This window comes from Schistocerca americana, chromosome 4 (genome assembly GCF_021461395.2).
Source record: "Schistocerca americana isolate TAMUIC-IGC-003095 chromosome 4, iqSchAmer2.1, whole genome shotgun sequence".
Taxonomy (NCBI): Eukaryota; Metazoa; Arthropoda; class Insecta; order Orthoptera; family Acrididae; genus Schistocerca; species Schistocerca americana.
The window spans coordinates 33,449,219-33,462,914 of NC_060122.1; positions in this window are offsets into that span (position 1 = coordinate 33,449,219).

Genomic DNA, 13,696 nt, shown 5'->3' on the forward strand with positions numbered 1-13,696 from the left:
GAGCCACAGACAGCGCCGAATCCAAAAAAGCGGCAGTTGTAGGGCTCAGAATTTGGAGACCGGAAGTCCAAGTGACCCCTCTCGATGGCAGTGCGGTAGCGGCAGAAATCTGGATCGCAGTTAATAGTGGCGGTAGATGCCGCAAAATTCATGGCCAGTGTCTGGGCAATTTCTCTCGGCGCCGTGAGAAGACTTCCCTGATGCAGCAATGCCGTGACAGGTAGTTGGCTGCGTTTCCCGGAAATCCTCCTGATGGCTTCCCATACTTTCGTCGAAAGGCCGCAAGGCCGCAAGATTGTCAGCTGAGGGACGGCATTTGAAGCGGCGCAGAGAATCACGGCGGGCTCAGATGGCTGAGCGGCACTCAGTGGTCCACCAAGGGACAGGACGCCTCTTGGGATGACCGCATGACCGTGGGATTGACAATTCAGCAGCATGGGAGATCGCGGCTGTAACATGGTCTACCCATTCGTGGACGCTGGCACAGTGTTCCAAAACAGCCAGTTCACTGAAGAGTGTCCAGTCAGCTTGGCAGAGGTGCCACTGGGGCGGCACTGGTAATGCCATAGCCTCATCCAGGAGGCGAATCCAAAGGGGGAAGTGGTCACTAGAATTGAGGTCAGCAGCAACCTCCCACAGAGCAGAATCTGCTAGTGCTGGAGAGCAAAAGGAAAGGTCAATAGCTGACGATGACCCAGAAGCAGCACAGAAATGAGTGGGAGCACCAGAGTTGAGGATGCAAAGGTCTTCAGACATCATGAGGCTTTCCAGAATGCGACCCCTGGGGCAAGTAGTCGAAGAGCCCCATAAGACACTATGAATTGAAGTCCCCCAGAAGAAGAAATGAGCGGGGGAGTTGGCTAATAAGGTCTGCGAGAGAATCAGAGTCTATTGCATCCTGAGGTGGTAAGTAAAGTGAACAGACTGTGAGCCTCCGACCCACAAGAAGGTCAACTGCAACTGCTTGCCAGTCTGTAACGAGAGGGAGCTCAGATGAGGGGTGCATGTCACGGACAAAAACCGCAACACCACCCTTTGCCCTTTCCCCCGTCAGATCATCTCTCCGATATACGGTATAGTTCCGTAAAGAAGGAGCATCAGTGGCCCGAAAATGTGTCTCTTGGAGACATAAGCACAAAGGGCACTCTCGTACAAGGAGTTGTAATTCTTCCACATGCGTCCTGAACCCATTCAGGTTCCACTGTAATATTCCAGCCAGTGATCAGGGGGGCTGAACTCTCACCCTGCCTCTGTGCTTTGGAGCCCTTACTGGCCGGAGATTCATTCCTTGGGCGAGAAGATCGCCCTCGGTCGACATCAATGTCCATCAGCTCCGATGACGACCCATGGGAGATGTCAGACAGTACGATGGCCTCGTCATTGGACCGACCCTGACTGGGCTCCTCAGGTGGCAAAACCTTCAGCTTCGGCGTCTTTGTCTTGGGGGGCTTAGAATGCAGAGCCTTGTCAACAGTTGGAGCATTACTCTCCTGGGCAGAAGGCCCCATATGGGGAGAGGGAGGAAGTACAACAATGTCAGCAACCACAGCCTTGTCCGACGTTGCGGGGAGAGCCGCAGGTTGCAAAACAACCGCAGCAGCACAAGTGCACTGCCAAACGCAGGTATTAGTGCTAACACTAGCAACCTCCGTTTGCGTAGCAACAGTGGCCATTTGTACCGGTTTTTTCAGAGCGGAAGCGAAAGATGTAGTAAACACAGGAGGTTGCATGGCCTTAAAGAGCTTCTTGGCCTCACCATAGGGGATGCGCTTAGATGTTTTATTCTCCTGTATCTTCCGTTCGTCGAGATAGATGGGGCAGACCCGGCTCCAGACAGGGTGACTCCCAGAGCAATTCACGCACTTCACAGGCGATGAACAATCAGCTCCTTCATGGGCAGGCTGACCACATTTACCACAAGTGGCCATCCCATTGCATCCCAACGTAGTATGCCCAAAGCGCTGACATTTAAAGCAGCGCATTGGGTTGGGGAAATATGGCCTTACTGGCAAACGTAAGAACCCCGCTTTAACATGCTCTGGGAGTCGTGGGCAACTGAACGTGAGAATAAACGAGTCGGATTTGACTAGGTCCCCATCGACTCGTTTCATAATATGCTGCACGTCAACAATACCTTCATCAGCCCATTCAGATTTTAACTCGTCTGTGGGGATTTTAACTCGTCTGTGGGGGCCAAGTCCATATATGTCACAACACCCGTACTGTAGTTCAGAGTGGAGTGGAGCTCGGTCTCGATAGTGTACTCACCGAGACAGGTTGCTTTCCGAAGAGAAGCGACTTGACGGGAACTAGATGTCTCAACTAACAGAGTCCCATTGCACAGTCGCTTCACAGATTTAAGTGTTCCTGCAATTCCCTCAAGACATTTGTGGATGTAAAAGGGAGAAACCCACTCAAAGCTACCCTCCTTCCGTTTAATAATCAAAAACACATTCTGATTATCAGCTTGTGCTCTGTTACGACAGTCTGATAAATCTTGATCAACACTAGGCGCTGGAGGACTCGCAGCACGAAGTCGCTTTTTCGATGGAGTGTGTTTTCCTACCAGTGGCGCACCCAATCCACTGGTAGGGGGAAATGTAGAGGTCGAAGGGTCCATTGCGGTCCCACGAGCAGCTAGGGAAGTAAAGGTCCGCTCAGACAGAGCCCCACGTGACTGAGTAAGCCTTATACAACTGGGGTGCGGCAGGTGCCCCAGACGTTGCCCGCTTGCGACTGTTCCACCTCAACAGCCATGCATCTCATAGGCGTGGAGCACACCGGGAGATTGAGGGGTTTTTATAGAGGTTGGCCTTCCTCGCAATCCAGGCGGTCAAGCCATAATTACCATCCCCCGCAGCACACAACATTCCACCGCCGGACAATACGGTGGTCGCTGAAGCATGTCCGGGGGTTACGGTGACAGGAGACTGGCGGCGCCGACCAGTCCCCAGCTCAGGACCCCGGCGTCGCCAAGCCCGTACTCAGCAAATGAATGTTGAGACCCTGGGGGCGACTCCCACGAATGGAACAAAGCAAAGAAAGTTTGATGCATTACCCCCCTGGACAAAAGTCTACATGGTGCTTGTTGTATTCAATTCCGATGAAATTTATGTGTTTCATCGTCAATTTGAAGGTCCACAGGTTATAGTAGTTCTCCAGCTCTCCATCGGAATCTACTACTGGAGTGCCAGGAATGGAACAAAGCACAGAAATTTTGATGCATGACTCCCCTGAACAGAAGTCGGCATGGTGCCTGTTGTATTCAATTCCGATGCAATTTCTATGCTTCATAGTCAATTTGAAGGTTACAGAATACTATCTGCTCCCCATCGGAAACTACTACTGGAGTCCTAGGAATAGGGTAAAGCACAGAAAGTTCGATGAATTACGCCCCTGGACATAAGTCGGCATTGTGCCTATTGCATTCAATTACGCTGCAATTTCTGTATTTCATCGTCAATTTGAAGGTCCACAGGTTACAGTAAACTTTCAGCTCTCCATCGGGAACTATTACTGGACTCCTAGGAGTGAATCAAAGCACAGACAGTTGGACGCATTACTCCCTTGGACAGAAGTCGGTATGGTGCCTGTTTTATTCAATTCCGAAGCAATTTCTGTGTTTCATCGTTAATGTGAAGGTCCACAGGCTACAGTAATCCGCCAGCTACTCACCGGAAACTACAACTGGAATCCCGGGAATGGATTAAAGCACAGAAAGTTTGATGAGTTACTCACATGGACAGAGGTCAGCGTGGTACCTGTTGTATTTAATTCCAATGCAATTTCTGCCCTTCGTGATCAATGTGAAGGTCCACAGGTTACACAAAAACTTCAGCTTTCCATCGGAAACTACTAGTGGAGTCCCAGAAATGGATCACATCACGTAAAGTTTGATGCATTACTCCCCTGGACAGAGGTCAGCATGGTGCCTGTGGTATTTAATTCCGATGCAATTTATGTGTTTCATCGTCAATTTGAAGGTACACAAGTTACAGAAAGTTTTCTGCTTTCCATCGGAAACTACTACTGGAGCCACATTAATGGACAAAGCACAGAAAGTTTGATGCATTACTCCTCTGGACAGAAGTCGGCATGGTGCCTGTTGTATTCAATTCCGATGCAATTTCTGTGCTTCATCGTCAACTTGAAGCTCCACTGGTTACAGGAAACCTTCAGCTCTCCATCGGAAACTACTACTGGACTCCCAGGAATGAATCAAAGCACAGACAGTTTGATGAATTACTCACATGGAAAGAGGTCAGCATGGTACCTGTCGAATTGAATTCCGATGCAATTTCTGTCTTTCGTGGTCAATTTCAAGGTCCACAGGTTACAGAAATCTTAGCCCTCCATCGGAAACTACTGCTGGGGTCCCAAGAATGGAAGAAAGCACAGACAGTTTGATGCATTAGTCCTAAGGACAGATGCTGGTATGGTTCCTGTTTTATTCAATTCCGAAGCAAATGCCGTGTTACATCGTCAATTGGAAGGTCCACAGATTACAGAAAAAATTCAGCTCTCCATCGGAAACTACTGCCGGAGTCCCAGGAATAAAACAAAGCACACAAAGTTTCATGCATTACTCCTTTGGACAGAAGTCAGAATGTGCCTGTTCTATTCAATTACGATGCAATTTCTCTGTTTCATCGTCACTTCGAAGCTCCATAGGTTACACGAACCCTCCAGCCCTCCATCGGAAACCACTACTGGAGTCACAGGAATGGATCACAGCACATAAAGTTTGATGCATTACTCCCCTGGACAGAGGTCATCATGGAGCCTGTTGTATTTAATTCCGTTGCAATTTCTGTGTTTCATCGTCAATTTGAAGGTACACAAGTTACAGAAAATTTCCTGCTTTCCATCGGAAACTACTACTGGAGTCCCAGGAATGGAACAAAGTACAGAAAGTTTGATGCATTACTCCCCAGGACAGTAGTCGGCAGTGTGCCTGTTGTATTCAGTTCCGATGCAATTTCTGTGTTTCATCATCAATGTGTATGTCCCTAGGATACAGTAACCCGCCAGCTCTCCATCGGAAACTACTACTGGGGTCCCAGGAAAGGATCAAAGCACGGAAAGTTGATGCATTACTCCCTTGGACAGAAGTAGGCAAGGCGCATGTTGTATTCAATTCACCATCGGCATGGCGCCTGTTCTATTCAATTCCGGTGCACTTTTTGTGTTTCATCGTCAGTTTGAAGGTCCACAAGTTACATTAACCCTTCAGCTCTCCAACGGAAGCTACTACTGGAGTCCCAGGATTGGAGCAAACCACAAAACGTCTGATGTATTGCTCCCCTGAACACAAGTCGGCATGGCGCCTGTTGTATTGTATTTCGGTGCAATTTTTGTGTTTCATACACTCCTGGAAATTGAAGTAAGAACACTGTGAATTCATTGTCCCAGGAAGGGGAAACTTTATTGACACATTCCTGGGGTCAGATACATCACATGATCACACTGACAGAACCACAGTCACATAGACACAGGCAACAGAGCATGCACAATGTCGGCACTAGTACAGTGTATATCCACCTTTCGCAGCAATGCAGGCTGCTATTCTCCCATGGAGACGATCGTAGAGATGCTGGATGCAGTCCTGTGGAACGGCTTGCCATGTCATTTCCACCTGGCGCCTCAGTTGGACCAGCGTTCGTGCTGGACGTGCAGACCGCGTGAGACGACGCTTCATCCAGTCCCAAACATGCTCAATGGGGGACAGATCCGGAGATCTTGCTGGCCAGGGTAGTTGACTTACACCTTCTAGAGCACGTTGGGTGCCACGGGATACATGCGGACGTGCATTGTCCTGTTGGAACAGCAAGTTCCCTTGCCGGTCTAGGAATGGTAGAACGATGGGTTCGATGACGGTTTGGATGTTCCGTGCACTATTCAGTGTCCCCTCGACGATCACCAGTGGTGTACGGCCAGTGTAGGAGATCGCCCCCCACACCGTGATGCCGGGTGTTGGCCCTGTGTGCCTCGGTCGTATGCAGTCCTGATTGTGGCGCTCACCTGCACGGCGCCAAACACGCATACGACCATCATTGGCACCAAGGCAGAAGCGACTCTCATCGCTGAAGACGACACGTCTCCATTCGTCCCTCCATTCACGCCTGTCACGACACCACTGGAGGCGGGCTGCACGATGTTGGGGAGTGAGCGGAAGACGGCCTAACGGTGTGCGGGACCGTAGCCCAGCTTCATGGAGACGGTTGCGAATGGTCCTCGCCGATACCCCAGGAGCAACAGTGTCCCTAATTTGCTGGGAAGTGGCGGTGCGGTCCCCTACGGCACTGCGTAGGATCCTACGGTCTTTGCGTGCATCCGTGCGTCGCTGCGGTCCGGTCCCAGGTCGACGGGCACGTGCACCTTCCGCCGACCACTGGCGACAACATCGATGTACTGTGGAGACCTCACGCCCCACGTGTTGAGCAATTCGGCGGTACGTCCACCCGGCCTCCCGCATGCCCACTATACGCCCTCGCTCAAAGTCCGTCAACTGCACATACGATTCACGTCCACGCTGTCGCGGCATGCTACCAGTTTTAAAGACTGCGATGGAGCTCCGTATGCCACGGCAAACTGGCTGACACTGACGGCGGCGGTGCACAAATGCTGCGCAGCTAGCGCCATTCGACGGCCAACACCGCGGTTCCTGGTGTGTCCGCTGTGCCGTGCGTGTGATCATTGCTTGTACAGCCCTCTCGCAGTGTCCGGAGCAAGTATGGTGGGTCTGACACACCGGTGTCAATGTGTTCTTTTTTCCATTTCCAGGAGTGTAGTTAAAGTGCAGGTCCACATATACAGTAACCTTCCAGTTCTCCATCAGAAACCACTACGAGAGTCCCAGGAATGGAACACAAGCACAGAAAGTTTGCTGCATTAGTCCCCTGGACATAAGTCGGCATGGTGCCTGTTGTATTCAATTCCGATGCAGTTTCTGTGTTTCATCGTCAGTTTGAAGGCCCAGAGGTTACGAAAACATTAGCTCTCCATCGGCAACTACTGCTGGAGTCCTAGGAATGGAACAATGCACAGAAAGTTTGAGCATTACTCCACCAGACAGAAGTCAGCATGGTGCCTGTTGTATTCCATTTCGTTGCCATTTCTGTATTTCATCGTCAATTTGAAGGTCCAGAGGTTACAGAAAACCTTGAGCTCTCTATCGGAAACAACTACTGGAGTCCCAGGAATGGAAGAAAGCACACAAAGTTTGATGCATTACTCACCTGGACACAAGTCGGCATTGTGCATGTTGTATTCAATTCCGATGCTTTTTCTGTTTTTCATCGTCAATTTAAAGGTCCACAGGTTACAGTAAGCCTTCAACTCTCCATCTTAAACTACTACTGGACTCCCAGGAATGAATCAAAGCACAGACAGTTGGAATCATTTCTCCCTTGGACAGAAATCGGCATGGTGCCTGTTGTATTCAGTTCCGAAGATCCTTGTTTCATCGTCAATTTGAAGTTCCACAGGTTACAGAAAATCTTCAGCTCCATAAGTCGTCATGGTGCCTGTTGTATTCAATTGCGATGCAATATCAGTGTTTCGTCGTTAATATGAAGGTCCACATGTTACAGTAACCCTCCAGCTATTCATCGGAAACTACTACTGGAGTCCCAGGAATGGAACACAAGCACAGAGAGTTTGATGCATTACTCTCATGGACAGAGGTCGGTATGGTGGTTGGTTAGTTGGTTGATGGGATTAAAGGGACCAGACCACGATGGTCATCGGTCCCTTTTTCCAAAAAATTAAAACCGCCCAAATAGAATAAAAAAAAAACGAACAGCAGGAAAGACGTCAGACGACACATGACGAGAAAGACTCCGACAGAGATCAGGCAAAACATATTAAAACACACAGAGTGTGACGGTGGTTGGCGGACCATAAAGGAAAAATGAGGAAAAGCCAATCACCAAGAACACATTAAAAACGCAGTTTAAAATCAGAGGCTAAAAGCCAGAATCAACACTAAAAAAACATAAACACTCAGATTAAACTATAAAAAACCGCTGCCCGAATATAACGCAAAACTAAGTCCACCATGGCAGAGTCATCTAGTAAAAGGGCAGGGAGCGTATCAGGCAGCGCAAATGTCTGCCTGAGCACAGTTAAAAGCGGACAAGTTAATAAAATGTGCACCACCGTCAAAACCGCCCCACAGCGACAGAGAGGCGGGTCCTCACGACGCAATAAATAACTGTGAGACAGTCGGGTGTGGCCAATGCGGAGCCGACAAAGAACAACTGAATCTCTGCGAGTGGCTCGCATGGATGACTGCCACACACGCGTCGTCGCCTTAAGAGAACGGAGTTTGTTTGGCGTGGGCAGATTGCGCCATTCAGTGTCCCAAAGAGAGAGAACTTCACGGCGGAAGACTGCCGGCAAATCAGTCTCCGGGAGGCCAATGTCCAGGGTGGGTTCACTGGTGGCCTGTTTTTGATGCTCGACTGACTTGGCTGCATCACATTCGGCAGCTTAAACAGGCGTGTTGGCGGCATCTAAATGCTCTGAGGTGCTTGAGCCACACCCACTGGGGCGCCGACCGATCTACCCTGTTACAGCTCTACCAGGCGTTAATCCAGTCTCGTCTGGATTATGGGAGCCTGGCTTATGGCTCAGCATCCCCATTTGCGCTGCGGTTACTGGACCCAGTCCTACACAGCGGCATACGCCTTGCCAGTGGTGCTTTCCGGACCAGCCCAGTGGACAGCATACTTGCGGAGGCAGGTGTCTCTCCATTGCAGTTCAGGCGCCAAAATTTATTGGCCGAGCCATTAGTGTAAATAATGCCAGAGCCCTGATACGTGGCCAGGATGGAATAAAAGCGGCGGCAGAAGGCCTCTGGAGGGACTGAGTCCTTCGGGCCCTGTGCCAAGTCGAGCTGAAGGCAAGGGCGAGGCACACACCATGGGGGCATGCGCAGAGGTGCCCGGAAAGGAGGTGGAACAGGGAAAAACCCAAGCCCAGAGAGGAGCTATTTCATGTGTACGGCGATCGGACAACCAGACCGGGGCCGACGTTCTGGCAGATGGACGACTGACTGCGGGAACACGACGCAGTAATTTGGATGTCTGGGCAAGCTAAAAACATGGGCAGCATAAGCAGCCACTAATTGCTGGCGCCGTAACCGCAGTGGAGGGACACCTGCCTCCACTAGTATGCTGTCCACAGGGTTGGTGCGGAAAGCACCAGTGGCAAGGCGTATCCCGCTGTGGAGAATTGGGTCCAGCACCTGCAACGCAGATGGGGATGTTGAGCCATAAGCCAGGCTCCCATAATCAAGACGGGACTGGATTAACGCCTGGTAGAGCCGCAACAGAGTAGATCGGTGGGCGCCCCAGCTGGTGTGGCTCAAGCATCTCAGAGCGTTTAGATGCCGCCAACACGCCTGTTTAAGCTGCCGGATATAAGGCAGCCAAGTCAACCGGGAATCGAAAACAACCCCCAAATACCTGTGTGATTCCACCACTGAAAGAAGTTCGCCGGCAAGATAAAGCCGCGGCTCTGGGTGGACAGTACGTCGCCGGCAGAAATGCATAACACGGGTCTTGGCAGCCGAAAACAGAAAGCCATGGGCTACAGCCCAAGACTGCGCCTTGCGGATAGCGCCCTGTAGCTGACGTTCAGCAGCTGCAATGCCAGTAGAGCTGTAGTAAAGGCAGAAGTCGTCAGCATACGGGGAGGCGGAGACAGAATCTCCCACCGCTGCAGCGAACCCGTTTATTGCGATTAAAAACAGGCAGACACTTAAAACAGAACCCTGTGGCACTCCGTTCTCCTGGACGTGGGAGGAACTATACGAGGCCGCGACTTGCACGCGGAAGGTACGATACGACAGAAAATTGCGGATTAAAATCGGCAGAGGACCCCGAAGACCCCATCCATGAAGCGTAGAAAGGATGTGATGACGCCATGTCGTATCATATGCCTTCCGCATGTCGTAAAAGTCAGCGACCAGGTGCTGACGGCGGGCAAAGACAGTACAGATGGCCGACTCGAGGCTCACCAGATTGTCGGTGGCGGAGCGGCCTTTACGGAACCCACCCTGAGACGGAGCCAGAAGGCCCCGAGACTCCAGTACCCAATTCAAGCGCCGGCTCACCATCCGTTCAAGCAACTTGCAAAGAACGTTGGTGAGGCTAATGGGACGGTAGCTTTTCACCTCCAGAGGGTTCTTTCCAGGTTTCAAAACGGGGATGAAAATGCTTTCCCCCCATTGCGACGGAAACTCACCCTCGACCCAAAGACGGTTGTAAAGGTCGAGGAGGCGTCGCTGGCAGTCCACAGAAAGGTGTTTCAGCATCTGACAGTGGATGCCATCTGGCCCAGGAGCGGTATCAGGGCAAGCGGCTAGGGCACTGCGAAATTCCCACTCACTGAATGGAGCATTGCTGAATTCTGCGTGGTGGGTGCGAAACGAAAGGCTCCGACGTTCCATCCGCTCTTTAATGGAGCGGAAGGCCAGCGGGTAATTGGAAGATGCGGAACTAAGAGCAGAATGCTCTGCCAAGCTGATGGCAATTTCGTCGGAGTCTGTACAAACTGCGCCATTCAGTGAGAGCGCAGGGACGCTGACAGGGGTCCGATAGCCATAGAGGTGTCGGATCTTGGCCCAGACCTGCGATGGAGAGACATGGAGGCCAATGGTGGACACATACCGCTCCCAGCACTCCTGCTTGCTTTGGCGGAGAAGGCGGTGGGCCCGCACACGCAGCTGTTTGAAGGTGATGAAGTGTTCAATGCAAGGATGTCGCTTGTGACGCTTTAGCGCCCGCCGGCGATCGTTAATCGCTGCAGCATTCTGAGGCGACCACCAAGGCACGGTCCGCCGCCGAGGGGACCCAGAGGAACGGGGAATGGCAGATTCGGCGGCAGTAACGATGCCGGTGGTGACCGATTGAACCACCACATCAATTTCATCATTAGAGAGAGGCTCAATAGCGGCAGTGGAGGAGAACAAGTCCCAGTCAGCCTTATTCATAGCCCACCTGCTAGGGCGCCCAGAAGAGTGACACTGTGGTAGTGACAGAAAGATCGGAAAGTAGTCACTACCACACAGGTCGTCATGCACACTCCATTGGACAGACGGTAAGAGGCTAGGGCTACAGATCGAAAGGTCAATGGCGGAGTATGTGCCATGCGCCACACTGAACTGTGTGAAGGCGCCATCAGTTAAAATCGAAAGATCGAGCTGCGATAATAAATGCTCAACGGTGGCGCCTCGACCTGTTGCCACAGACCCACCCCACAGAGGGTTATGGGCGTTGAAGTCGCCCAGTAGCAAGAAAGGGGCGGCAATTGGGCTATCAGCGCAGCCAGGACTTGCTGCGAGACATCACCATCCGGTGGAAGGTAAGGACTGCAGACGGTAACAGCCTGCGGCGTCCACACCCGAACAGCGACAGCCTCTAAGGGTGTTTGAAGAGGGACAGACTCGCTGTGCAGAGTGTGAAGGACATATATGCAGACGCCACCAGACACCCTTTCATAACTGCCCGGTTCTTATAATAACCCCGATAGCCGCGGAGGGCGGGGGTTCGCATTGCTGGAAACCTAGTTTCCTGAAGAGCAATACAGAAGAAATGGTGAAGGCTGATAAGTTGTCGGAGCTCAGCTAGATGGTGGAAGAAACCGCTGCAGTTCCACTGGAGGATGGTATTGTCCATGTCTGAGAAAAGCGTGACGGGACTTGGAAGGCAGATTACGCCACTGGGTCATCTGCTGCTCCAATTGAGCACCGGTGCTAGCGCTATCCATGGCGTCTAAGGGACTGGCGAGATCGAGGTCCGCAGCGGACGCCAGAATCTCCACCTCGTCCTCAGACGCAGAGCTTGTAGGAAGCGGTGGGATGGGTGCCACCGCAATGTCGTTAGCCTTGGGGACTTTCTTCTTCTTCTGTTTCTCTCGCTGTGCCTTCGGTGGATCAGGCTGGGAGGGCTTCACTGGCTAAGTCTCAGGGACAGACGACGACCGTGAGGCCCTACGGTCAGGGACCGGTGGTTGTCTGAGCCACTTGCGGCTGTCTGCTTTTGTACCATTCGGAACTTGCGAAGGGAGGTCGCCAAGGGACCCCTTCCTGGCGAGAGGAGCCGAAGAAGACTTATGCTTCTCCGGCTGGGAAGGGGGAACTGATGTCCCCGATGGTTGGGGGGGGGGGGGGGGGTGTTGCTCCTGAAGTAGATGGAGCAGGAGCAACAGGGAGTTCAGTGCCCCCCACCATCAAGGGGGCAGGTGTGGGCCTTCGACTCTGAGAGCTGACTGGAGCTGATGGAACTATAGCAGGAGTGACAGTTGCGGCATAAGAAGATGTCATACGCACCGGATGAAGCCGATCATATTTCCGCCTCACCTCAGTGTACGTCAGGTGGTCGAGGTTCTTGATTTCCATGATTTTCCGCTCCTTCTGCAGAATCGGACAGTCCGGCGAGCAAGGTGGATGGTGCTCACCACAGTTCACACAGATTGGAGGCGGGCACAGGGATGATCAGGATGGGATGGTCGACCCCAATCGTGACATACGAGGTCGGAAGCACAGCGTGAAGACATATGGCCGAACGTCCAACACTTAAAGCACCGCATCGGGGGAGGGATATATGGCTTGACATCACAATGGTACACCATCACCTTGACCTTCTCAGGTAACGTGTCACGCTCGAAGGCCAAGATGAAGGCACCGGTGGAAACTTGACGATTCCTCGGACTCCGGTGGACGCGCCAGACGAAATGGACACCTCGTTGCTCCAAGTTGGCGTGCAGCTCGTCATCGCACTGTAAAAGGAGATCCCCGTGGAAGATAATGCCCTGGACCATATTCAGACTTTTATGGGGCGTGATAGTTACGGAGACATCCCCCAGCTTAGTACAAGCGAGCAAGGCCCGTGATTTGGCGGAGAATGCCGTTTTTATCAACACCGATCCGGACCGCATCTTGGACAAGCCCTCCACCTCCCCAAACTTGTCCTCTAAATGTTCTACAAAGAACTGAGGCTTCACAGATATAAAGGATTCCCCATCAGTTCTGGTACAGACAAGATACCTGGGCGAATACGTCTCACTTTCATTCAATGCCTTTCGTTCCTCCCACGGTGTGGCGAGGGAGGGGAACGATTTGGGGTCATAAACGTTACCTTTAAAATAGGCCCGCGAAAGCTTAGAGACTGCTGGTGGCTGGCCACCAGCAAGAGAAGATGTGCCACGCTTCATTGCGTGTCATCCACCCTGATGCCACCTACTCCGACCAAGGGCCCTCCGCACGGGCGCCACCCAGCCACAGCAAAAGCCACCTGGCAGGATGGCCATTGCCGGGAGTCCCGATGCCCCAGGGAGATGGGCATCTACTTCTTGCATACATGGGGAGTTAACGGCGCAGGCATCAGTAGAGCGATCCCTGTGTTGTCAGGGGGCTACAACCAACAGGGTACATGGTGGCCCCAACACAATGGACTGGCTACCGTGCTGGATGTTAGGTGACATGTGGTCCATGTTCGCCGTCAGTGCAGAAAATGGCCCTGCATATTGCTTGGCAGAAAGTGCACGCAGGAGCGTATCCATGCCGAAGCGATGGAGAATGGCCAGGACTGCAATGCAACGACGAATAAGATGGCGAAAGTTCTCAATGCAAGATGGACACAATTCACCAAGTAAGGCGCCCTTCCCCAATCGGCTCGCTCTTCGGAAA